Here is a 7,500-nt window from a genome sequence, read left to right as displayed (position 1 = left end):
CTATGAAGAGACGTTTCCAGAAAACGATGATATAGTCACGTGGTTACGTTGATATCTGTTCATTCAGTTACTAATCAAGAACTAACGTAAAATCGCGGGTTCGAATCCCCACGCTACCACCTGGGATTTTTCAGTCACCGCCGAGTGGCTTAAAACTACCCACATGCTGTCCTGAAGACCACCCATCAACCCGGACTCTAGAGGAAACCGTCCAAGTGAATCAAGAACGAGTTCCGGGGGGCAGCATGAGCCAAGAGAAGATGGCGCCACTATAAACACTTTCCTGCGCCTTGACCTCTCTTTCGGCCACCTCTGTAGATTCTTTTTGTGAGCAGCGAGTAGCGGGCTTTTTTATTACTGTTTACTTTTTTGTGCCCTTGAGCTGTCTCCTTTGTTGTAAAAAAAAAAAATGACGGGCTGGGGCCGAACACCATCCAGGCCCCTCAAGCAAGCCTACCGGCGCTATAGGTGTAGACGTAAGAGAAGAAAAATGAAATAAACGCAAAGTCAGGTTCAGAGCAAGGGAGCGGGGAGGAATGGGTGGCTGCGAGGGAAAGAAGATCATTACGATACAAAGAATGGTATTATAAGACACTCGCTTCACACATCAAGTATTTCTAGAGATCAAAGAGGGGGTCAGTCAGATTCTAATGAGTGTTTTTTCAGGTTCATGTTACAGAAGAAGGGTCACACTACAACCAGGGTCATACAACTGCTCTTGGAAATGCCCACAAGCCTACGAAAGCCTTGTCAAATATGTGTTCTTGGGCGCCGAAATGTCATATAATACGACCCAAAGATTGGTTATCCTGCTTATTACTCGTCCTGCGAACATATTACTAATGCAACGATATACGACAACTTTGTTCTGAGGGAAATGAATGTTCGCTTGGTCCTTCACGAGCGCCGTTGAGTAATGTAAACGTGGCTGCTGTGTCCGTAGAGTTTTTCCGCGTCATCGCCGAGGTAACGCTCCGCCTGTAACACACGTTTTTTTGTTAAATGCAGAGGAGATTGATGGCAGTCTGGTGGAAGCTTGTTGACACCTTCTGCCGGTCAGTCTGCTATTGCTAAACGTGGCGGGAGAGTTACCGAGATTTCTGTTGGACGAAATGTTAAAGTTTTATGTATACCAATGAATTTGTTGCACGGGCTCCAGAAAGGGTTTGGAAACTTTGGTTAGGAAACTGCAGTATTGTTTTATTACTAGTATGGAGATTTAAAAAACGAGGAACTACTACTACTACTACTACTACTACTACTACAAATAATAATAATAATAATAATAATAATAATAATAATAATAATAATAATAATAATAATAATAATAATAATAATAATGTGGGAAAAAATCAATAAAATTCAATCTCACTCATGCATTATAACTTTGATTCCACCCTTTCAAACCGATTTTACTGACCTTTTATAACCTTCTAACTGTGTGACCTCAATCCCTCCCTCCCCGCGCCACGCTCTGGAGCAGTCCGCCGATCTCCACCTCCAATAACCACTGGAGCGGCGCGGGGAACTTGGCGCCGCGCACTGTGACGCCCTCCGACCCAACTTCTAATTACCTGCGTTGAGCGGCTTGCTGATTCCTGGCCTCGGCGCTGGAGCAAGGAGTGAGATGGGGCGCTCCTTCCTGTAAAGTCTCTATCTATGTGACAATCTCTGTAATTCTTTGTTATTTAGAAGGCTAGTAGTAGTTGTGTGTGTGTGTGTGTGTGTGTGTGTGAGAGAGAGAGAGAGAGAGAGAGAGAGAGAGAGAGAGAGAGAGAGAGAGTGTACCGAGTTGATTGACATTTATCTTTCGTTCATAATTATGGCTCACAGTTGAAGAGAGAGAGAGAGAGAGAGAGTACCGAGTTGATTGACATTTATCTTTCGTTCATAATTATGGCTCACAGTTGAAGAGAGAGAGAGAGAGAGAGAGAGAGAGAGAGAGAGAGAGAGAGAGAGAGAGAGAGAGAGAGAGAGAGAGAGAGAGAGAGAGAGAGAGAGAGAGAGAGAGAGAGAGAGAGAGAGAAAAAAAAAAATTGATTGACATTCATCTCTCATAATTATAGCTCACAGTTAAAGTTTGTGTCGAACCATTCGCTTATATCTACCCACTCAGAAGAAATCACATCGGTCACCAATATACTTCCTCGCCTCTTCTCTTTTTGCTGCTTCCAGTGTGATCTGAGTGATGGATATTTTGAAGGGAATGCAAACGACCCTCTAAATATTTATGGTACAGCTGCAACGCCTTGACATATTACTGCTATCTTAATCTAAAACACTTGCTGAGTCAGTACGAGGATGAGAGCTGACGAGGCGAAGAAACCTTGGTCCCTATTTTTAAACGTACCAGGCTCCCAATACGACCAATTTCCCAAGGTCACAGAGATCAACAGGGTTTTCAAAGGCAATTTTTCAGTTCATGGCGCAGTAAACGTACCAGGCTCCCAATACGACTATTTCCCAAGGTCACAGAGGAGATCAACAACGTTTTCATAGGCGATTTTTCAGTTCATGGCAGTAAACGTACCAGGCTCCCAATACGACCAATTTCCCAAGGCCACAGAGATCAACAGGGTTTTCAAAGGCAATTTTTCAGTTCATGGCAGTAAACGAACCAGGCTCCCAATACGATCATTTCCCAAGGCCACAGAGAAGATCAATAGGTTTTTCATAGGTGTTTTTTCGCTTCATGGCGCAGAGGTCGTGTACAATTATCACCAGGATCACAAAACAGTCCATGAAAAGCCAAGCTATATTTCTACGAGGGGCTTTTCAAACATGCGAACTGAGGCGCCGATACGAGGTAGGATACGGGCTTTAGATTCTACACCGTTCAAAAGAGCTGTGTGCGTGGACCTCCCTCTCCCTCCCCCCCTATCACAACAAGGCCTCAATACATGGTAATCATAAGACAAATGATTGGCATATATTGTACTCTTTCAAGGGGAGGGTATCAGGACACCTCTCCTCCCGAAATTGACCTATCTTTCGGCCATTTGCACTCCCCTTGACTATTTTGTAGGTCCTCCTCTCTCCTTTGTTGTCTACTTGCAACAATAAACGATCAATCTATCAATCAATCAGGAGCAGTGAGTAGCGGGGCTTTTGTTCATTATTGTTTCCTTTTTTTTTTCTTTTTTTTTCCTTGAACTGTTTCCTCTAATGTAAAAAAAAATCTGTAGTGAGAGCAGAAACACTTATTAGAGACAAGGCGTGCTTTGGCATCAGTATTGCATCTTACCCAGAGCTCGCCTGAGGGTTGACCTGCGCACCACACTTTTCCTCCGATGCGCCGCCTCTCTGCCCTGATGCTGGCCGCCTTGGTAGCGTTCACCCATCACCAGTCTCCTCCGTTCTCCCGCTCACGCCGAGATCTTTCTTGTGGCTCTCGCAGTTTATGGTGTTACTGAGCCATCTTCTAACTGGTACGTGTATTAACAGTGTATTAACAGTGAATATCGTTGTGTTAGTGAGCTGAGCAGTTACTGAGCACAGGGCTATAGAGTCGGGTTTAAAGTAAATTCGGCTCCAACTCCAGGAAATTTTAAGGTAGCGACTCCAACTTCAGACTCCGATTCCACCCTCCTCCTCCTACCACAGATGTTGCGCCGACTAAACGAAACTTTCCAACTTTCCTCCCTCTTCCCCTCTTCTGCAGTACAGTGGTATGCGACTCAGACCCAGCCACACCACACCACAACACACCACACCACACACAGCTACATCACACACCACAACACACACAACATATGACACCACATGGGTCGCATTATCCCCTTGGCCCCGAAAAAGACATTTTCGTCCCCTTATCTTTACTTGCAAGCCTACGGTAAACCACAGCTTCGTTTGCCATTTCTGTCGGCGAGGGCATATCTGACACCTGACATCGACTCGTCAGCAGTAACTGGCATCTTTAGCCCCCCTCCCTCCCACCGGTATCAACAATTAAAGCTGTCCAACGTGGTACTTGGGAGTGACGTAATGCCTCGGCCTTCATTTTCAAGTGACCATGGATGCTTCACCAGGTAAGAATACAACTCATGAAAATTCCTGCTGGTTTTTGAAGTGTTTCTTTCTCACCTGCCTTATGAAATAACATTTTATTGTGGAAATAGTAATCTATGGGACAATATTGAAAGGAGACGCATTTGTCCCATTCGGCACCTGAATAAAATGGATGACTGTATACTGGGTAAACAAGTGTTTGATTTTATTACGTTTTCTACAAAATATGTATTTGTTTCAGGACAAGCCTCACCATATACGGCTCCTCTGTTTTGTGGGAACAGGAGGCCACAGTGTGATTCCCTGGCAACAAGTGATGTAGATGAAGCAGATGGCCCAGAATGTGTTCCTCCCCTGGACATGAATTCAGGTTTGTTTACATTATTTGTTTTCAAAAATGTACCAAGTCACTCGAGAAGAAGCTAAATACGAGTAATCAGAAACTAAACAAAATTCACCCGAAACGAAGCAGAATATATATATATATATATATATATATATATATATATATATATATATATATATATATATATATATATATATATATATATATAGATATATATATATATATATATATATATATATATATATATATATATATATATATATATATATATATATATATATATAGAGATAGATAGATAGATAGAGAGAGATAGATAGATAGATAGATATAGATATAGATATAGATATAGATAGATAGATAGATAGATAGATAGATAGATAGATATAGATATATATAGATATATATAGATAGAGATAGAGATAGAGATATAGATAGATAGAGATAGATAGATAGATAGATAGATAGATAGATAATATAGTGTGTGTGTGTGTGTGTGCTATTTCACATATTCTAGTGGAGATGACGGTGATGATGCCACGGTAGTTCTCGAGGCTGATGGTACACCGTGTTCGAGAAGAAGCAGAACAACGACGTAAGAGAAGCGTCGTCTTCACTGGAAGAACATACAGAGGAGGGAGTGCGCAGCTGCTGTACCAGGTTTTAACAGCGGAGGAGATGAAGAGGAACAAGTGTTGCTAAAACTTATTGATTACTTTCGCAATTTTTTCACTTCTGATCTTATGGATTTACTTGTTGAGCAGTCTAATCTTTATTCAGTGCAAGAAGATCCAAGTCAAAGGAAAGAGGAAGGCCAAGCAAATCCTTTCAGAATTAAGAAAAAGGTTGGAAGGGCAACAAACTCTATTCCGGAAAAGGATGTCAGAGGAGATTTTGTAGGTCACTTTCCAGCAGGTTCAACAAAAAAGAGCCAAATGTAAACTGCCTGGGTGCAGTGGCAAATTAGTTTTCATACCAAGTAGGTTTTTTTCACACAAATAAGTGCTTCTGTATGATGGGTTCTATAGATGAAAGTTCTATTATTCATGCGATTTTCAGTTTTCTTTTTATTGTGTGCTTTTGTAACATTATAGAGTATGCTCCTGGGAAATATGTTTTGTCTTTTGTAAGAGTTTGATTTTTTTTCTATTGTTCAAAAATGTTCTTTTGTGCCTGAAGGGAAAACTCCGTCCCTTTTAAAAAAGTATATATAAAAATGCATTTGAGAGGAATTTTCTATCCCATGTGATGTATTCCTTCATAATCATTTGAGAGGAATTTTCTATCCTATGTGATGTATTCCTTCATAATCATTTGAGAGGAATTTCCTATCCTATGTGATGTATTCCTTCATAATCATTTGAGAGGAATTTTCTATCCTATGTGATGTATTCCTTCATAATCATTTGAGAGGAATTTTCTATCCTATGTGATGTATTCCTTCATAATCATTTGAGAGGAATTTTCTATCCTATGTGATGTATTCCTTCATAATCATTTGAGAGGAATTTTCTATCCTATGTGATGTATTCCTTCATAATCAATAAAAAAATGAGTGTCATAGTTTTCTTTAGTTATTATCCAAAATTCAGGCGGTAAAAGGTTATAAGACATTTCGCCGGCCAAGAACACATAATTGACAAGGCTTTCGTAGGAGTTGTGGGCATTTCCAGAAGTACTTTTATGATTCTGGTGGTAATTTGACCTTTCTTCTGTGCCATGAACCTACAGAAACACTCATTAGAACCCGACTGACTCCTTCTTTGACCTTTAGATATTGTTGATGTGACAAGCTAAGGTGTTTTATAATACCAACCCTAGCTAGCCACGCCACACACCACACCACACAACATCCAGCCACACCACACTCAGCCACACCACACCCAGCCACACAACATCACACGCAACGTAAAGGAGTCGGAATCGTAAATATTTTCACCGACTCCAACTCCGGTCAAAAGCAAGCGACTCCGGTGACTCCTACTCCGAGAACGACACCGACTCCACCCCCATGTTACTGAGCTATGAAGGGCTGAGGGTAACGGGTAAATAAATGCAGTGATGCGAGTTATGGGGATTTGTCCCTAGATTTGGGGATTTCGGGGCACTGATGGGGACATGGGGACATTCACTCTCGATTTGGGGACTTTTGAGGCTGAAAATAATATGTATTTTATCGTTAAAATTAAAATAATATTATTGATATAAAGGTTAATAGAAAACATGATGAGGTTAAAGGTTGTTGTTGATTGTCTAATTAGTAAGAAGAGAAGAAAAAGTGGAAGAAAAAGTGGACAAAACGGATCCAGCAATGAAGGACGGAGGAGGCGGTGATGGCGTGCTCAGAAGACAATCTACTTAATTTACATCGTATAATGGGCGCCGATGAGGCGGACTGAATGCGGGTGAGCGGGCCAGAGCTAAAAAAAATTAGACGGTAAAACTGCCGACTTCGGGTTTTTTAACGTTCAAAGGTTCAAGAAATCAATGATTACCACGAGTTTTTGGACGCTTGTAGAACCTGCATATATGGCATCATGTTATATGTGCCCGATAGGCATTACTATCAACACCAAGTCTCCGTCAAAATCGCAACCAGCGATTAGTAATTTGACATAAAGCGGCATCACCGCTGCTGCCAACACTCCCCGCAGTCCCTCGCTCCGTCCTTGGGACTCAGACTTGCCACGTCGGCTGCACCGCGCGTGTGACGGGACACCATTGTTAATTTCCTTCACGTTCGTGTCTTGAAACTGTATACCGAGCACTTAGCGAACACGCGCCTTTCATCAGGTAAGCAGTAGCCTTCACTGCAAGTTAGATTGTTAGATGCTGTGATGCCTGTGAATGCGAAGACCAAAGCATTTGAAAAATAATTGTTGTAGTTTACGCATTCCCAACAACAACAATTTACTCAAGTACGGTAGCTTACACTTGCAACAATAAACCATCAATCAATCAATCACATGTACAACTGTAAATCCTCACGAGGGGGTTGTTATTACAATACTTAAGACGGCGTGATGGCGCGGTACGTAGAGTTATGAGGGATGACGCAATGGCGTATATTTCAGTATTTTTATAACAAGTAGCAAAAATATGAAATGAGGATATTTGGATATTTTTCCCCCGAATATTTAGGGATTTTG

The 7,500-nt window shown here is 41.5% G+C and overlaps 1 protein-coding gene and 1 long non-coding RNA gene across 5 annotated transcripts in view; both read left to right on the top strand.

The window, feature by feature from the left end:
- LOC126988803 (solute carrier family 23 member 1-like) overlaps positions 1-7,500 on the top strand; it is a 37,222-nt gene that overhangs the window by 12,037 nt on the left and 17,685 nt on the right. Inside the window, exon 1 of one of the 4 annotated variants that reach the window (XM_050847226.1) lies at positions 3,286-3,428. The exons of 2 other annotated variants lie outside the window; for them this stretch is intronic. The gene's annotated coding sequence lies outside the window, so the exon portion shown is untranslated. Of the gene's footprint in view, positions 1-3,285; positions 3,429-7,021; positions 7,145-7,500 lie in introns of those variants that run through there. One more of the 4 variants, XM_050847225.1, reaches the window with a different exon arrangement.
- LOC126988817 (uncharacterized) lies at positions 3,453-5,756 on the top strand. The gene is made up of 3 exons (XR_007742551.1): positions 3,453-4,028; positions 4,250-4,378; positions 4,869-5,756. It is a non-coding gene; the product is annotated as an uncharacterized LOC126988817 (long non-coding RNA).

This window comes from Eriocheir sinensis, chromosome 70 (genome assembly GCF_024679095.1).
Source record: "Eriocheir sinensis breed Jianghai 21 chromosome 70, ASM2467909v1, whole genome shotgun sequence".
Taxonomy (NCBI): Eukaryota; Metazoa; Arthropoda; class Malacostraca; order Decapoda; family Varunidae; genus Eriocheir; species Eriocheir sinensis.
The sequence above is the reverse complement of the archived record's forward strand: the minus strand, read 5'-3'. Positions and strand labels throughout refer to the sequence as shown.